The sequence below is a fragment of the Colossoma macropomum genome, unplaced genomic scaffold (assembly GCF_904425465.1).
Source record: "Colossoma macropomum unplaced genomic scaffold, Colossoma_macropomum, whole genome shotgun sequence".
NCBI lineage: Eukaryota > Metazoa > Chordata > Actinopteri > Characiformes > Serrasalmidae > Colossoma > Colossoma macropomum.
In genome coordinates this window covers 31,387,080-31,404,513 of record NW_023494806.1, presented here as the reverse complement: position 1 = coordinate 31,404,513, position 17,434 = coordinate 31,387,080, and the positions used below count along the sequence as shown (strand labels likewise).

At 42.2% G+C, this 17,434-nt stretch overlaps 1 protein-coding gene across 1 annotated transcript in view; it reads left to right on the top strand.

The window, feature by feature from the left end:
- The first annotated feature begins 311 nt into the window (after positions 1-311).
- The window catches only part of wscd2 (WSC domain containing 2), a 103,239-nt gene continuing 86,116 nt past the window's right edge, over positions 312-17,434 (top strand). Inside the window, exon 1 of the mRNA XM_036598761.1 lies at positions 312-799. The gene's annotated coding sequence lies outside the window, so the exon portion shown is untranslated. The remainder of the gene's footprint in view (positions 800-17,434) is intronic.

Sequence of the window (17,434 nt, the reverse complement as noted above, 5' to 3'; positions counted from 1 at the left end):
TTCTGTTTGTAAAACGTCTTTAGAATATGTCGTGCATTATTATAAAGTAGTTAATAAACAAACATTGATGGTGTGTATTCAGAACTGTGTTCTGAATACTGCCTACAGAACGTAACCTGGACTGAATACAGATATTGATTTCTAAATATTCTGAAATACATTTTTCCCAATACTTGTAATGCTTTACATCCCAATCCTGCCTACAAGTCTACAAGAGAGGCCGCTGTGGTGCCGTGTCTCTTTAAGAACTGTAGGCAGTGCCGTGTGTGTGGTGTGAGTGTGCGTGTGCGTGTGTGTGTGTGTGTGTGGAAAGCGCCTGCGAGCCGCGGGCATGTCAGACAGTGTGTGTGTGACCGCGGAGAGGGAATCACACACGGCTCTCCGCACCTCCTCAGCCTGCCCTCCATCCCAAACCAAGCGAGAGGACGACACCTCGCCTCGACCTGGTTTGGCGCGCTCCTTCTGTGGCGAGAGACGCTCGCGCCGCGCGTGTTTTCGGCGGGAAAAAAGAGAATCCATCCCCGGTCTGGGGGCGGGGGGGTGTACCACCGTGTGCAGCGGTACACATACGGGACGCGCAGACTCTGCGGCACTGCCGAGGAGAGACGTGAGGAGATAACGGCAACGGCAGCGTCTTCCTCACCACAGAAACGGGCGACACGGCGCATGAGGAGACACGCCGGAGAGAACCATCAACCAAAACATCCCCTGTGTCTCAGCTTCACCCCCCGCCCTGTTTGTTTTTTGAGGCAGCCCGAAAAGTCTTGACCGAGGAGCCGTTAACGTATCGTTACCTCAGGTAAAGCAAGCGTTAAAGACAGTTCGGCCGTTTTTAGTGAGCTGAGGTACACATTCCTGTCAGAAATGTCCTCTAATTCATGTAGGAAGGAGTGAAAAAAGACAAGAAACACGGTTTCTCTCTTCTCACCCCCTCCCTCCTCAAAAAGAACGAGTTCATTTACGCTAACGGCTGTATAGATATGGATGTAGCTGTGGGGCGAGACTGCTAGCAAAACATTTCCTAATAAATTCGGACAGCAGGCTCGTCCGACTGAACTGCTGCGGTTATTAGATGATAAGCCCACTATAAAGTAACCTCCACTAAAGAAGGAGGACACTTGTCCGTTTGAAGGCACTTCACCTTTGGGTTCCTCACATACCCAGACAGTCAGCTGCACTGATCCAGTTAGTGCTGCCTGCTCTTATGAGGCTTCAGGGCCACAGCGCTAGAGTAGAGCAGCCAAACCTCATCTAAAACACCTGCTTCAGCTCAGCAATGCCTTCACGAGTTCAATTCGCATTTTAGAGGAGGGAAAAACTGCTGTTTGCAGTGCTGTGACCACCCAGGACCTGAATTTGGCCACCTGGGCCCATATTCAGAAGCCTCTCGGAGTAGGAGAGCTGGTCCAGGATCTGTCCCTAAAGTGTAGTAAATAAGAGAGGACTCTAATCCTGGGTCAGCACTCCTATGCTGAGGAGCTTTGTGAGTGTAAGCCCAGGTCTCATAAGGGGTGTGTGTCTCTTTTCTTTTTGCTGGACATGTAGGGCTGGACGATTTGTGAATATGTTATTTTGGATAACGAGTTGCGATATTTTTGTACTGTGATTTCAGTTGTGATTATTGTCTATAAATTGTAGTCCAGGCCTGTTTTTTGGCCAAGTAAACCAGCTTTTTTAGGGTTCAGGCTCAAGCACTAAATGTACCCTGATAGCAAGAGGATAGTGGGCCACTGTTGGACAGCTGTTGGCAAAGCTGGTGGTTCGCTGGTGTTTTGTTCAGCGTTTTCTGGGCGGCCCACCACTGGTTAAGCAGAGGGTTAGACAAAATTTCATTCATCATTTTATATTAGGCCTAGTCATTTTTTTCTTTCAGTTGTTTGTAATATTTGTCTAAAATAAAAGGCTGTGTGCATTTAAAATCTTTTTGAGGAGAATAAAAACTAGAGCTGTATGGAGGACAGTAGTCTGGGTGGTCCGAGGGTGGACCAGCAGTGGCAAACAGTCAGCGGCGTGCCGACCTTATCAAGGCAGTGGACTGAGATATGCTTGCTATGCTGGTAGTGTGCCCGGATGGCCAGTTAGCTTGTGTTGTTGTGTTCAGTGGCTCTGATTTGTCAAACTCTACACAGTTCATAAGCTTGGCTTCTTAGGGAAAAAGATCCCAACTTAAAACTTGTCGGTGAGCTCTTACAATTTGAAAATTCCACTTTTTCAACGCCCTATAGACATTGCGTGTAGGTATTGATGGGTATCAGTATCATGGCAATATCAGTAGAAAGTATTGGGTTGGATTTCGGAAGAAAAAAAGAATGAATCCAATTCTGTAACACGTCTGTGCTGAAACACCACACATTCACACTGTGTGATATTGTATACTATTTCTCCTGTGAGATTAGTAAAGTGATTGCATGAGCGAGTTTGAGTCTGATAGCCTACTTTTAAATGCTGTTGTTAAGTCAGTTAAACAGTTCATTTTAAAGTTCAGTCATTTTTAAAGAAATGTGATCTCAAGATATCAGAAAATAAAAAATGGCACTGTGCCATTTCTTGTTTTCGTCTCTTGGCAAAAGATGGTTTGAAACCAAATTATTAGATCTAAAGTGCTTGTGTGGAAAATGAGAGCAAATTTCAAGTGATTTAACAAAACAGCAGCCATTCCTCTAGGACTGTGTTGCAAAGTAGCCTTGAAGAAATGGACGTTCGGAGATGACAAGCAGAAGTGGCCCCTCTTATGTAAGGTAACCGCTGTTTTGAAGCCCTTTCACAGAGTTTGACATCCTGTCTGATGAACCGCAGGACCACTGCAAGTGTAGAAGTTGTGAATATTCTGCCAGAAAGACTCAGCAGTGAAGAAGGTATATGAGAAGAAGATATTTTATATCCTCAGTGGAATTTGAAAGATAACAGTTCAGTAGAAATTAAAGAGTCCTTGGCATAGGCCCTGTCCTTGGTCCAGGTCTTGGAGCACCAAGACCCTTACTGATCCTGCCTGATAGGGACGGCAGGGGCGGAGCCTAAACCCCTAGACAACCAAATAAGGACCCAATTTGTGGTGGTGGGAAGGAAGGAGGGGAACGGCAAAATGTAAGACCTTAAAATCAGAATAGGTACGTAAGGTCGCTTCTTTTTAAAGACAGGTGTAGGCCTGTGATTGGTCAGGAGTAATGAATGACTATCATAGCATTAGCTTTCGCTAAACCTTCCATTTCTGCCCCCATTCTCGAACATGTTGCTGAAGACAGGGACAGAGAGAATAGAGTCATTTGATGATGTTTATGCTGTTTCCTATGCTGTTATGCAATTGTTATTAGAGCTTGAAATATTTGTCTGAACCTGACTTGGGATTTGGTCGGGTTCAGACACCATTTCTGATGGTCCAGTGTCAGGTTCAGATTTCACCTTAACTTTCTCATTGCTCCGTCTTCTACCTTTAACAGTTTTGGCCTTTTTTTGAGACTCATTCTGTGCTCCGGCAACTTCAGACCTTACTCAGTAGCTTCCCTGCAGTTACTGTGTAATTTATAGTAGTTACTGGATAATAAAAAGGCCCAATCCTATTTTACCCCTTACCCGTGTCCCAATTTTAGTTGAGATAGAGGGGTAGGGCAAGGTGTTAGGGCTACATTAGAAGGTTAAGACTTAAGATTAATTACTGATGAATAAGCCTAGAAGTGGTGAACAGTTTTAAATCTGGCACTGTTGTTGGTAGCGAGGTCCAAAAGGCCAGTAGTTTTTCCATTCGGATGCCCAGACGAAGCCGACTGGGTAGACCAATCCTTTTGTGCGATGTAACACGAACGAGGAGCATTCAAAGAATAGCGCTACTGAGGACCCACCTAGCTTTTGGAACAAAGCTAGTGAGGCTCTTGTTAGGAATGAGGAATTTTATTCGGTTTCTGTTTGTTTGTGGTGAAGCTGGGAGAGTATTTTATTGGGCCGCAACTGGGTTCGGATTCAAGGGCCAAGGCAAAATATTCTTGGGTTGGGTTTGGGGTGTGTTAACACTTTCAGGTCCCTTAAACACAAAGAGCCCCAGTTCAGCTCCTCACTCTCATAGCTGTATAACTTGCGTATTACTTTAATAGCAGTTTGCATGATCTGTACTCCTTACTATAGACTAATAGCTGAAGAATAAGCCTGAGTATCAAGGGGTTAAATTTGTAGTTGTTACAGTTTCGTGCTGCCGGAGCACCTCTTGGGTGTACAGCGTGTTCATGCTCACGCTGAAACCTTGCTTTATTTCCGCTGCTTTCCGCTGAGGCGTCTCAGAAATGTCAAGCGGTCACGAGTCCTCTGAACATGTCTTCATTCTTTCTTTATTTTCTCCACTCCATCCCCAGTGCCTCTGTCTGTCTGTGACTGATCTCTTTCGCTCTCTGTGTGCATGTGTGTGCGTTAAAATGTTGTCTGAAATGTAATTAGACTCTGTTAATGCTTCACCTCACAGTTTTTTAATCAGAGCGCTGATGCGTGCAGACTCTCTGACTCCCTGTCTCTCTGGCTCTCTCTCTCTCTCATGTTGCAAATGTATGCCAGAGCACTGTTTACATAATGAAGTGCTAGGACACGGGTACATAATGAACTGCTGGACGAGTACATCTGTCCAGCGGGTTTTTTTTTTGGGTGTTTTGGGCACAAATAGATCTCCCTCTGAAATCTTCTCACCTCTTGCTGTGCTGCATAGAAAAATCAAAGAACAAGATACTTAAGTAATAATAATAATAATAATAATAATAATAATAGTCTTTTTCTTAAGTAACCATATTATTTATTAAAAAGTAAAGAGCCTGGAGCTCCACTTAGGACATTTGTTTGATTTAATGTACCAAAAACAGTCACAATTCATTTTTACATGACCCTTCTTTACTCTTTAGAATTAAACAGGCTGTTTTTATCACTGGAGATTGATATATGTAAATGTGCTCTGTTGTTATTGGGTGCTCTGTGTTGTGCTTCATTCAGAAACACTACGTAAGAGCCTCAGCATGACTGGGTAAGCCTAAACTGTTGCAGTCTGAATGTGTGGATATGTTTGAATGTGTTGCTTTTTTGTGTAGTAACAAAAATAAATCAAAAACAAGCCGAAGCCTAGTTTCCATAGATGGACTGTGGGGAGTGAGTGGTACGTTTTGAAACTTTAACAGTGCTTACGTGCTACGCCAAACTCTTTTATTTAAAAAAAAATGAAAATTTGATGTTTTGTTATATGGGGCCTCTAAGAGTCAGAGTAGCTCTCCGAAAAGGAATAACCGAAGAAAAGTTGGCGCTTGCTTTATGAAAGCATTCTCTTTTGTTCTCAACCTTGAGCAGAATTGCAGTGCAGCTGTAGTTTGTTGGTCTTTTTTGTCTCTTGGTAAGCCTGTTGGCCCATACACAGATTATGCTTCAATTCAGTAGATGCCAAGGACTGATTTCACAATCCATAACAGAACATTATGCATGCACAAATGAAGGGAATTTAAAAAACAGTGACAGTATGTAACTGAATATGCGTAGCATACTCTATTCTTAAATTCGAGTGTTGTGTAACCGAAACTGCAGCCTAAAGATTGACTTGGCGGTAAACATTTAACAACCATTGTTGCCTCCTGAATGACTCCTTTAAGACTGTCTGAGTGCCCCGGAGGCGCTGAAGCACAAAGATCGTCTGAAGCCTCTCTGTAACAGTTAGGATCTCAAGGCCGTGAAGCTTTTGAGAAATTGCCCTGCAGAATGTTAATGGGTGTTCTTCATCATCTGCTCACAGCAGGCCTCTGTGGTGTTGGTCAGCCTTGACAGAGTTGAGGTTATAGTTTGTTGGGCTGAGCTAATGACTTCTGGTCAGTCGAGTGGCCACTATGAGGGCTTGTATAAATAGGCGCTCTGAATTCTGCGAAAGGAATTCTTTAGTTATATTTGTGGCATCAAAATAAAAATGGAAGAAAATATGTGTTGACTATATTAATGCATGCATCTGTTAGGGCTGCATAATTAATGATTTGCTAATTGCTATTGGGTATTTGCCGTACTCATTGCTGCAATATGCAATGAGCCCATTAGGAATTGACTTATTTGAATTTTTAGGGCCAATACCTGTTGTGTTTAATAGTAAACAAGGCTTTAAGCACCTGCACTTAGCTTGCATCAAATCCCATGTAATGTTTATCCCTTTATTAATTTTTTGAATACCTTGTTGTTCTGTTACCGTAAGGTCTTCATCAAGTCTTCAGCATGTTTCCCTATGTCTGTAGTCTTAGTAATTAGTACTCAGGATATCATTCTGAAGGTAATGGATAAATCCACATCATAGACAGTGCAGTGCAAGAACAGCCTAAATGGATTTACACATGCCAGATTGTGACCAAACAAAGAAGAAAGAAGCTTGAGACTGAACACTGCATTCTCACCGGATAGCCTCAATATGTTGGGCAGGTTGCGAGCTGCATGTTTGTTTGGCTATAGTGGACAATGATTTTAAACTAAGACTCGAAAATCTACACACCGGCCGTCATCTCTGGCTATGTGTGCAAGAGTCAATGAAATTACGTTACTGAGGGAGTTGTATTTTTGCCAAACAGCCACGCTGTTCAATCTTACCCTTTCCTCACCTCACAGTAATTTTTTTTTCATTCTTTATTTTTTGCTTGCGCAATGTTGCCCGCATCTGTTCCGCACAGAAATTCGATTTTACTCAACATGTGGTCCAGCCTTCAACATCCCACCCACAGCGTTACTGTTGAGTAAAATCAAATTCCCTTCTTCGCCATCTCTGTGAGCAACAGATGTGGGCAACATTGCGCAAGCAAAAAATAAAGAATCTTTGTAAAACTATACATTAGGGACACATTGGTAAGATAATAGTGATATTATTGATCCGCAATGTTTATGTTGGATTACAAGGTGATTTTGACATGATTGGCCAAGACGATCACAACATACCGTAAAAATACTGTGAGTGATTAGAGGCAGGAGCTGATACTGGTAACACTATTTTGATGGTCTGTATATTATAGTTTTTATACTATATTTGTCCATACAGTGCAGCCCTAATATGTGAAACATTGCATGGATGTCTGTTAAGGGGTCATATCTGTGTCATGCATGGCTGTGATGCACATAACGCAGAGCTCACTGTCAACGCTAGTGCACTATTTAGGGCCTTTTAATGACTCTGTCCACATATAACTGCATGCAAACGATGCACTAGTGATCTAAATGGAAGAATCCAAAGCATTTATGGGTTATGTTAATATGTGTGGGTGTGTTTTTTTGGATGAATATCTCGAGAAGCTCATATCTCTGTTATGCATGGCTGCAGTCCAGATAGCTCATTGCTGGATTGCTATTAAGAGCTGCAGAACGGTGCACCACACTTCTTATCAGGACTCTCTCCACAGATACTACTCCGGGTCTAAAAGCGGAAAGGGTCAAAGCTGTGCCATTACAAGGTCAGGGCGAGTTCTAAACCGGAGCTCGACAGTCTGTGGCAATGGAAATCAATTGGAATTGTCCCGGAGGCTGTCCTCATTGCGCATGAGATCGAACTTTATGTGTCCTCTGCAAGCTGAGCAGCGATAAACAGGGGTCACAACATCATGCGGCGTTCAATCAGTGGAATCTGGGATCGAGACTAATCATGCCTGACTCAGGCCTCTTTTGGCTTCCTCTCCGCTTTGGTTTCCGAAGTTTTATGAGTTGTGTAATTGTTACCCCAAGGGGGTATTGTTAGGTGCATGTGTCGTAGCTCATTATAGCATTAGAATGCATGATATGTAGATAAAGCTCAACTCACGAGCGTTGAACGTAGTGAGCGTTGAGCGTAGTGTTACAGGGTGACACTGAATCTATAAGTTTTGATGATTCCATAATAATTCAGAAAGCTGTACAGCATTGAGAATTAGCATCCAGAATGCCTGTCGTTCCAAAAGGTGCAGGCCAAGATTTTGTGACAGCTAATAGAAATAGATAGTTACACTATATTAATAGAGTTCTCAGAATCCTTTAAGTTGTGAATAAACTGATGCTTTATGAGGGTCTAGAGTGTTTACTGTTGTCTAGACATATAAGTATGACAAATGATTCCAAACTTTTGTCTGTCTGGTAATTTTCTACCAGAAAACAGTTGCTTATTCACATAAATTTATGGCACTGAAGAAAATGTAATTTTAGTGATTTAACTGTATATACAGGTTCCACATGATGTATTACACCAACATATCTTTTGCCAAAAGCATTGTTCGAAGTAATAACTGTGTTGATGCAATATTTACCTAACCTGACCAATAGTTCCTGAACTGATGTGTACATCTGAATTGCTGAAATTTTAAACACTACATGTTTCATATGCTTTTACTGCACCGTAGGTCTGTAATCTGGGCGTGAATGAAGATCTTGGTGTTTTTCTGTTCAACATCAATTTCTTGCTCAGTCACAACGTTTCAAAACAGGGCAGTGCGAGACAGATCAGTTTAATAACTGCCCCGTAATTTGAATTTATAGTCTCCATTTAACTGCTTTGAGGCTTGTGTCCCCAAATCCCCTGAGCCTGACCAGCTCTGTGTGTTCTTTTGTGGGATGAAGCTGTGCGTGTGTCCCAGGGCTCTGAGTTCAGCATGGCTGGAGCTGCACTGTCTGATAGCCAGGCTCCAGATGAAGGCCTTGCCCTGCAGGCAGATGGGTGTAGATCATGGAATATCAGCTGATGGATTGCCACGGGATTGGATTGTCCTGCTTGTGTGTGGGTGTGTGAGACATAGAGAAAGTTTTATTATGTCCACAGGGAGAGAAAGAATGAAATAGGTGGTCAGAGGAAGATGGAGATGGAAAGCTGCAGATCATGAAAAAGAGGAAGACAGAGCAAAGAAAGAGAGAGAGAGACTCCACCAAAGGTCAGAAAGAGGCTGTAAATCCTTTTGCGTATCCAGGCACACCCGTTTTAATAGCGATGATGGAGAACTCTGGAGATGTTAGTGCCATATTTATGTTTGGGACATTGTTCGTCTAAATGCATTTGGGTAGGAAAAGACTTTAAACCGGTGTTTTTTTTTTTCTTTTGTTGTTCTAATTGTTGATTGTAAGCTATCTCTCTTATCCTTCTTATCCTCCTTATCTTCGTATTAACCGCTGGATGACCCATAACATCGCTGAATGGCTCAGTGGCCAGCTAAGCCCACAGAGCTGATCAGTAAGACTTTGCATGTGACGTTTATGTTTATATTTTAGACGCAGCTGCTGACGACCAGCAGTAGCTTCAGAATAACAGATATACGGCATGGCTAATTCTAAGCTCAGAGATGGACAAAGAGAAAGTTTTGGCACTGCACTCGGGATCTACTCAAAATGATAGCGGTGGTCCCACCTAGCTTCATTTTTAGGGTGAGTGAAGTGGAAAGAATATCACAATGTTTATAGGTATTACTAATATTATTGGTGTCCTATGTATTATGACACTAATGTAAGCTACTAAACAGGCCTAATCCAAGTGGTCCAGAATGTCAGCGCTTTCATGTGGAAGGCCAAGAACTAAGAATGGTTGAAATTGTCCATTTTTCATGGTATTACACTGCCTGTTTAAACATTTGAGGACACCTGGACTTCTGCAATTCTCACTGTTACTTTCAGATTCAGTGGAAAAAATACTTTTACCAAAACACTATGTGCTATTCCTTTAGCTTCAGCACTGAGCTCCATGCTCATCAAAGGCTACGTTCCCACAACAGGTAAAAGTGGCCCAAATCTGATTTTCTCACAAAATCCGATTGTTTTGTTTGGCTGTTCACAATATCTTTTAAATGTGACCTATATGTGACATTAGTCTGAACAGATCAGCTCCCAAACTGACCCATATGCGCAAAAGAACAGTGCTTCACGTTGCTTCACGTGACGGCTCATCCAGAGGTAAACAATCCTGACTGCCCACAAACGCTAGTCGCTCCCGGAGCTTTCGGTTTCACCTTCACTAGTGTCACAGGACTGATTATGAAGCTTCACTGACTGACAGCTGGGCTCATCACCCAGAATGTGTTCGAGCTCACAGTAAAAAGGGCGCATTATTTAGACACGGTCACTTCTTTGGTTCGTGTCCTCAGAATCTTTAAACTTTGCTTTCAGACTTTTCCTTGAAGCTACAGCCTCGTTCTCCTACGAGCGGTTGAGATAAGTGCCTTCTAATTTTTTGGGTACAGATACAGAAACATCAGCCTAAATGTTTATGAGTCTTAGCACTGCGAAATGATGACAAATGTCAAGTTGGATTGATGTAAAAGACACATGGATTCCGATCTGGCTGTTCAGACAGAGTGCCTTTGCTGCACATTGGATACTTGAAATTGAATTGAGAATGTCAGATTAAATGTGTTTTTTCGCTGTTGACACTGTCACACAGGTGACACATCTGGGTCACATATAAAGAAAAAGATCGGATTTGGGTCACTTTTACCTGCTGTGTGAACAAAGCCAGAGTGTCCTCCTTCATATGTAGAGCAGGGTCTTTTTTCCAAACTGTTGTTAGAAGCACGTACTGAACTCTTTTGGCCCAAATGTGGTTTATAAACCTGAAAGATGTAAGTGCTGACATCATAACAAGAGATAAAACACATGGCATTATTCCTCAGGTAGCACAAATATTGCTGCAAATATTTACACTGATATTTTTTCCTCAAAATAAACCTGTTAAGCATTTCATGTCACAGACAAAGAAAACTCGTTCTTTTGTCATTTTGAAATGATAATAATTCTCTTACATTCAACGGGTAGCATATCTATTATCATGATATTATACAATAAAACAATATGTAATGGTGTCTACTTTCAAACGATATCATAATATATTCATCCGTCATAATAATGTGTGTCAAATTTGTGTTTCAGCACTACAAGAGAAAGTGTAAGGTCAGCAGCACTGCAGACATCATTCAGCCTCAGATAACAATACAGTAGTGGAAGCTCTGGGCAGATTACAGAACACACCATCACACCAAGAAGCATCTTACCCATACGGTATTTCAAATGGGGACCATACACTCGCTGCTCTCTGAGACTCGTTTTCGCTCCGTCTCTTCCCCTCTCTCCCCAAGCGTAAAAGAGATAATCTGCAGGGCGTTTTGATCGGTTGCGAAGCGAGTCTAGGAACAGGTCAGTTTGCTGCGGAGAAGCTGTATACATCTCAGCCAGATTTCGCGGCTTAGGCTCGGATTACAGGCAACACTGAATCCTTCCACTGAATGTTACTGAATGACTTGCCAGACAGCAGGCTGAACAGGGCAGGTAGAAAGAGGGACAGGACAAAAGCGTAGAAAGTGAAGGAAAAACAGACACTTTGGTAAGTACGGTTTCTTTTTGCATATAGGTGGATGGGGTATGAATGAGTCTACATACATATATGCAAGCTTATTTTTTAACCAGACACTGAAAATGTCCTTAAAATGTTTGATTTAGATATGTATATTGGTTCCACATGGATAAAATATTACATCAACACAGCTATCCACCTCTCATCTGACTTACTTTTAACAATAGCTGGTTTGATGTAATATATGTTCTTCATTTGGAAACAGTGTACACATTTGAATCATGTAAATTTAAGCATGTTTTCACTTATGTGATTTCTTTAAATTGCTCTCCAAGTTTGAGAAAATAACTGTTTTGGCCAGATGGTCAAGCTCCCCAGCTGTGGATGCACTTGTGCGTTTTGCTTTTCGGATTTTAAGGCCTTGAGGCCTTGTGTATGTATGTGTGTGGGTATTTTCATGCGTGTAAAAGCATGCGTGTATATCGCAAAGTAAAAGCCAGCAGGGTTCCTCGCATGCCGGGATCCAGCGGCTTATGTCTTGCAGCTCCGTCAGCGTGTCTGCTATCTCTCAGGCCGTGACTGATGTGCTATCTCATGGATGAAGGGCCGGCAGCCCTTGTGATTGATGCCGGTGGTTTGAAGGGCTCTAAAGGGGCGGCTGGGAAACTGTCCCACTTAGAGCCATAATGGAGGATGGGGATTTGTGGTCCTGTGGGTGATGGATGTGGGCTCATAGTGAGCAGTGGCCTGTGAAAAGGGCAAAGACAGTGGCATGGCAAGAGCCCTAATGGACACTTGGCGAGCTACGGAAAGTCCACCACAGCATCCCCCAAAAAGTGACTTAACAAAGTGTGTGGTTCATTTGAATCTAGAATCTTAAACGCAGATAACGGAACTGTGATTATGACTTTTTCTTGGATGCACAGTGAACATACATGTTCACTAGACACTTTATGCGAGTCTGGGTCGAGTCTTAATTCTCTGAGGTGCGAGTCTGAATTGAGTAATAAGTTATTAGTTATGCAGTTAAGTGTGCTATATAATGCACTGCAATGAACAAAGTACAGTGTACAGTCTTACATTGCGACTTCCTGTAGCCATCTGTCTGGGATAGTCCTCCTGAGTCAGTCTTGGCCAGTTCCTTTTACTTTTACATCCTTATCTACATGAACAACAATGAAATCATATCAACTCAAGATCACTTAGAAGTGATCTGTACCTTTTTCGCCACATTTAATGCATCTAGCACTTCAGTTTTCTCCACCAGATTGAAGGCCTTTCTAACCAAAGGTAACAATAAAAGCCTCAATATTGGAGCCATATCAGACCTAACAGCACTGTGAGCTGCAAGAGGATGGCATCACAGTAAATGACTGCGCAAGACAGAATTGACAGGCAAAGTAGCACCTCTTACGGTTTATTTACCAGCTATTTTCCAGCGTTTCAAGAGCAAGGTTTTTCATTTCCCGTCTTGGAGGGTTGGTGTCCAGCACAATCTGTTAATTTCCCTACTCAAACACACTTAGTAAGCCTGGCAATTAACAGGTAAGTTGAACCAGGTGTTTTTTGAGCAGGGAAATCACCTAACTGTGGCTAACATCAGCCCTTCAGGACTGGAACTGAAGAACCTAGGCTTACATTCCTAATGCTCTTTGCTATCCGGTGTCGACCAGAGGAGGATGGGTTGCCCTTTTGAGTCTTGGTTCCTCTCAAGGTTTCTTCCTCTTACTCTTAGGGAGTTTTTACTTGCCACTGTCACCATTGGCGACACTCATGGGGGCTTGGACAACACCTATTGTAAAAAGCGCTATATAAATAAACGTTGACTTGACTTGACATTCCGAGTTGAGTTGCAGTCTACATCCAACTCAAGTGTGACTTGAGTTTGAGTTGCTGACTCAAGTCTCCATCTTTGTGGGATGGCATCTGTCCCTGTTAGTGCCAAAATGGCACAATATATAGATGCACTTTGTAGATCTACAGTTACAGACTGTAGTCCATCTGTTTCTCTGCATACTTTGTTACCCTGTTCTTCAATGGTAAGGACCCCCCACAGGACCACCACAGAGCAGGTATTATTTGGCTGGTGGATCATTCTCAGCATGTTAGTGTGTGTTGTGCTGGTACGAGTGGATCAGACACAGCAGTGCTGCTGGAGTTTTTAAATACTGTGTCCACTCACTGTCCACTCTATTAGACACTCGGACCTTGTTGGTCCACTTTGTAGATCAGAGACAGTAGCTCTTCTGTTGCTGCACAGTTTGTGTTGGTCATCCTCTTGTTCTTCATCAGTGGTCACAGGACGCTGTTGGCTGGATATTTTTGGTTGGTGGACTATTCTCAGTCCAGCAGTGACACTGTGTGTTTAAAAACTCCAGCAGCATGGCTGTGTCTGATCCACTCATACCAGCGCAACACACCGACTGTTCCGACAGCGAAAATATTCTCTATAGTGGATCTTAATATGTATTTTTATGATACATGCAGTTGTATACTCTAGAATACTGACAATACTCATAGCCCAGAGCTATGCTTAGAAAAGTGTTTTGTGATGTAATTTATCACAATAATGATAAAATATCACATTTCCCTTGTGGTTATTTAACACAGATGAATCCAGAACACTCAAATGCAGATAAAACAGCTGTGTCCATGGCATAAATGTCATGGAATCTGTCCTTATTACTGCCAAAATGGCAGAGATGAATTTCCTGTTGCACGTATGATGGATCCGTAGCCATTACTGCCTAGAGCCAGGACTGTGAAGGCAGTGATGGATCCTTAATGGCAGATGACTACAGTGTATCATCATTACCGTCATGAGATGAGGTCAGTGTGTTGGGGGCACATATGATAACGGAGACATTATCTCCATACACAGCTGCCGGTGGCAAAGAGCTGCAGCTCTGCACTTATATGACATATATGAGTCATACATGCGCAACATCTTATATTATGGATGGTTGGTGAATTGTGTGCTTTTCAGGGTCCTTTAATAAGAAGAAAAGTGCATGCCACTTTGGTGAAACAGCAAGAAGTGAGGGGCTTAAGGTGACTGAAGAGACATGACCTGAGACTGTCTGTTGAAAAGTGTTAACTTTTTTTAAATTGGATTTTGCAGGTTTAATCCCTAAATAGCCAGTAAACTTATATCTTATACATTAGGAATTACTCAGCCCTGTGTTTTTGTCAGTTTTAGTGTAGAAACTGTTAGTAGAAAATTTATTGTAAATGTTAGATAGTTACCTGATGATTTACAACCCCAATTCCAAAAAAGTTGGGATGCTGTGTAAAATGCAAATAAATATAAATAAAAACAGAATGCAATGATTTGCAAATCTCATAGATCCATATTTTCACAATATTCACTATACTATTCAAAAGAGAACATAGAACATATATCAGATGTTGAAAGCGAGACAATTAACAACATTAACTCATTTAGAGCTTGATGGCAGCAACGCATCTCAAAAAAGTTGGGACGGGGCAACAAAAGGTTAGAAAAGTAAGTGGTACTAATATAAAAGAACTAGAGGAGCAATTTGCCAAATAACTCACATGACTGGGTACAAAAATAGCATTTTAGAGAAGGAGAGTCTCAGAAGCGAAGATGGGCAGAGGTTCACCAACATGCAAAAAAAGTGTTTCTCAAAGTAAAATTACAAAGACTTTGGATATCCTACCCTCTACAGTACATAATATCATCGAAAGATTCAGAGAATCTGGAGAAATCCCTGTACGCAAGAGACCAGCGATGAAGGCCAACGGTTAATATTGGATGCTTGTCCTCAGGTGGCACTGCATTGAAAACAGGCATGATTCTGTACTGGAGATCACTGCATGGGCTCAGGAACACTTCCAGAAATCATTGTCTGTGAGCACAGCTTGCTGAGCAAACCACATATGAGCAGGATCCAGAAACGCTGCCAACTTCTCTGGGCCAAAGCTCACTTAAGATGGACTGAGGCGAAGTGGAAAAGTGTCCTGTAAATGAGTTAATGTTTTTCATGAAATGTTAAAATGTCTCACTTTCAACACCTGATATGCAGTCTGTGTTCTATTGTGCATAAAATATGGGTCTATGAGATTTGCAAATCATTGCATTTTGTTTTTATTTACATTTTACACAGCGTCCCAACTTTTTTGGAATTGGGGTTGTAATAATAGCAACGTGATTACATTATACTGCATAGACTTTGTTACACTCCTGGTCAATCTTTATCCATTTCTTGGTTCAGTATTGCTTGTTTGTACAGTGTGGCAGCTTTATTTATATAGGAGAGCTTCTCTCTACAACTTTATCACCTCTTGAATGGCTGAATGGCAGACTGGTTACTGAAAGAGCCGTGCAGAATGGAGAGGAGGAGAGAGAGAGAGACATGGAGATGGACAGACAGTGAGGGAGTGTGTGTGTGTGTGTTAGAGATAGCGAAAGAAAGAGAGACAGACAGACGGAGAGACAGAGTGGGCCAGAGGCCATTGAGAAAGCGTAAGAGTCTGGGTATCGGTCCTTGGGAAAAAGGGGAAAATAATGGAGTCTGAAAATGCAGTGGGAGATAAGCCTGGTCAGGTCAGATTAGGCTACAGGCTGGCAGGGAACGCTAATTAGCTGCTCAGAATAGCAGGCCTTCTCCTGTTCACTTTTCAACTTGTCCATGTTCTCCCAGGCTGGCCTTTATGTGTGAGGGCTGTGAGGGCTGTGGCACGGTGCACAGGCTTGTGTGTGGAAACCCCCTAAGACCCCCAATCTCACTGAGGCATCAAATACTACAGCACCAGTCAAAGGTTTGGAGACACCCGATAAAGGCTTTTGTTCATAAAGGTTTATGCTGTATCCTTGAAGTTTGTCTATAAAACAAATATAAATACTGAAGTTGATTTAAAAATGGTTTTTGCAAGTTGTACTGAGCAGTCGCAGCATATGCCAATCTTCTTCAGGCCTGTTGGTAAAGCATCACAAGTGGTTTCTAAGAAAGCTGCTTGAGTTTGCAAAGCTAGAAAAAAAACACTTCATAAGGCTACATGACAGTTTGCATGCTATGTGCTATGTCATTCCACCCCAGAAAGCGTTATGTCACCACAAACTAACGTCAGCAAAAACCTGTTAAATGGTGCAGCAGTTACATTCTGTTACATTCTACATTTAAGGTGGAACAGGAAAATTCTAACAAGAAGCTGGCAAATGAGAAGCTGACTTCAGCCTCGTAAAAAATCGAGCGTCAAGAGATATTTTACAAGAATATACTAGGACATCAGAACATAATGAGACATATTTAAAGCCCAGATGGAATGAATATAAAATGTTATGGCTCACAAGGTGGTTTGATTTTTGTTGAAAGGACAAAATGGCTCCTCTTAACATTTGGGTTGCCGACCCCAGACATAGGTGTTATGTCAACCTGACATTAATGTTGATAAAAGCAGCCTTTATGACAACTGCTTTTATAAATGTTTATGTAGGTTCATGTTAGCTATCATGAAAAGCTCATGTAATTGTATAAACATGACCTACTGTACGGTGTTTCCAAAAAATCAAACTACCCTCCAAGCATGTTGTTAGCATATCTAAAAATAACTGTGTAGTTCGTTTTGAAACTCTGCACTGCTAGAGGCCTGTTCCACACAGTGACGCAGGCAACCAAGTGACATGTGGACCAATCACAGTCAGGGGCAGGTCTCAGCACCAAAATACACAGTGATTAGTTCTGTTTAGCAGCTGCCGCCCACCACACTAACAAATATTCAAACTATCACATTGTTTTGGCCAAACAGATGAAATTTATTTTATTTAAAATATACAGCCGGCTTATGAGTTGTGTCCAAACTTTTGACTGCGTCTGGTTGTCTGTTGCTCAGCCTGCTGCTTTTCACACCTCTTTCTTGTCAGCTTCACAGACCTAGATCTCAGCCACAGTGGCAGCAAAGTGAGACACACCGTCAGACCGCAATAGAATAAAAGCTGAGAATCAAACCGAGGGAGGGAACACGAAAGAACAGAATCAAAACTGAGGAAGCCGAAAGTGTGCAGTGGAGAAGAATCCAACGTAACAGGACGGAAGATGGGATACAGCCTAGCGGAACGTAATCAAACAGAATGGAATCAAAGGGACAGGAGAAGGATTGGATGTGATATTCCCAGCTTCTCTTTTGATCTTCTGGTAATGC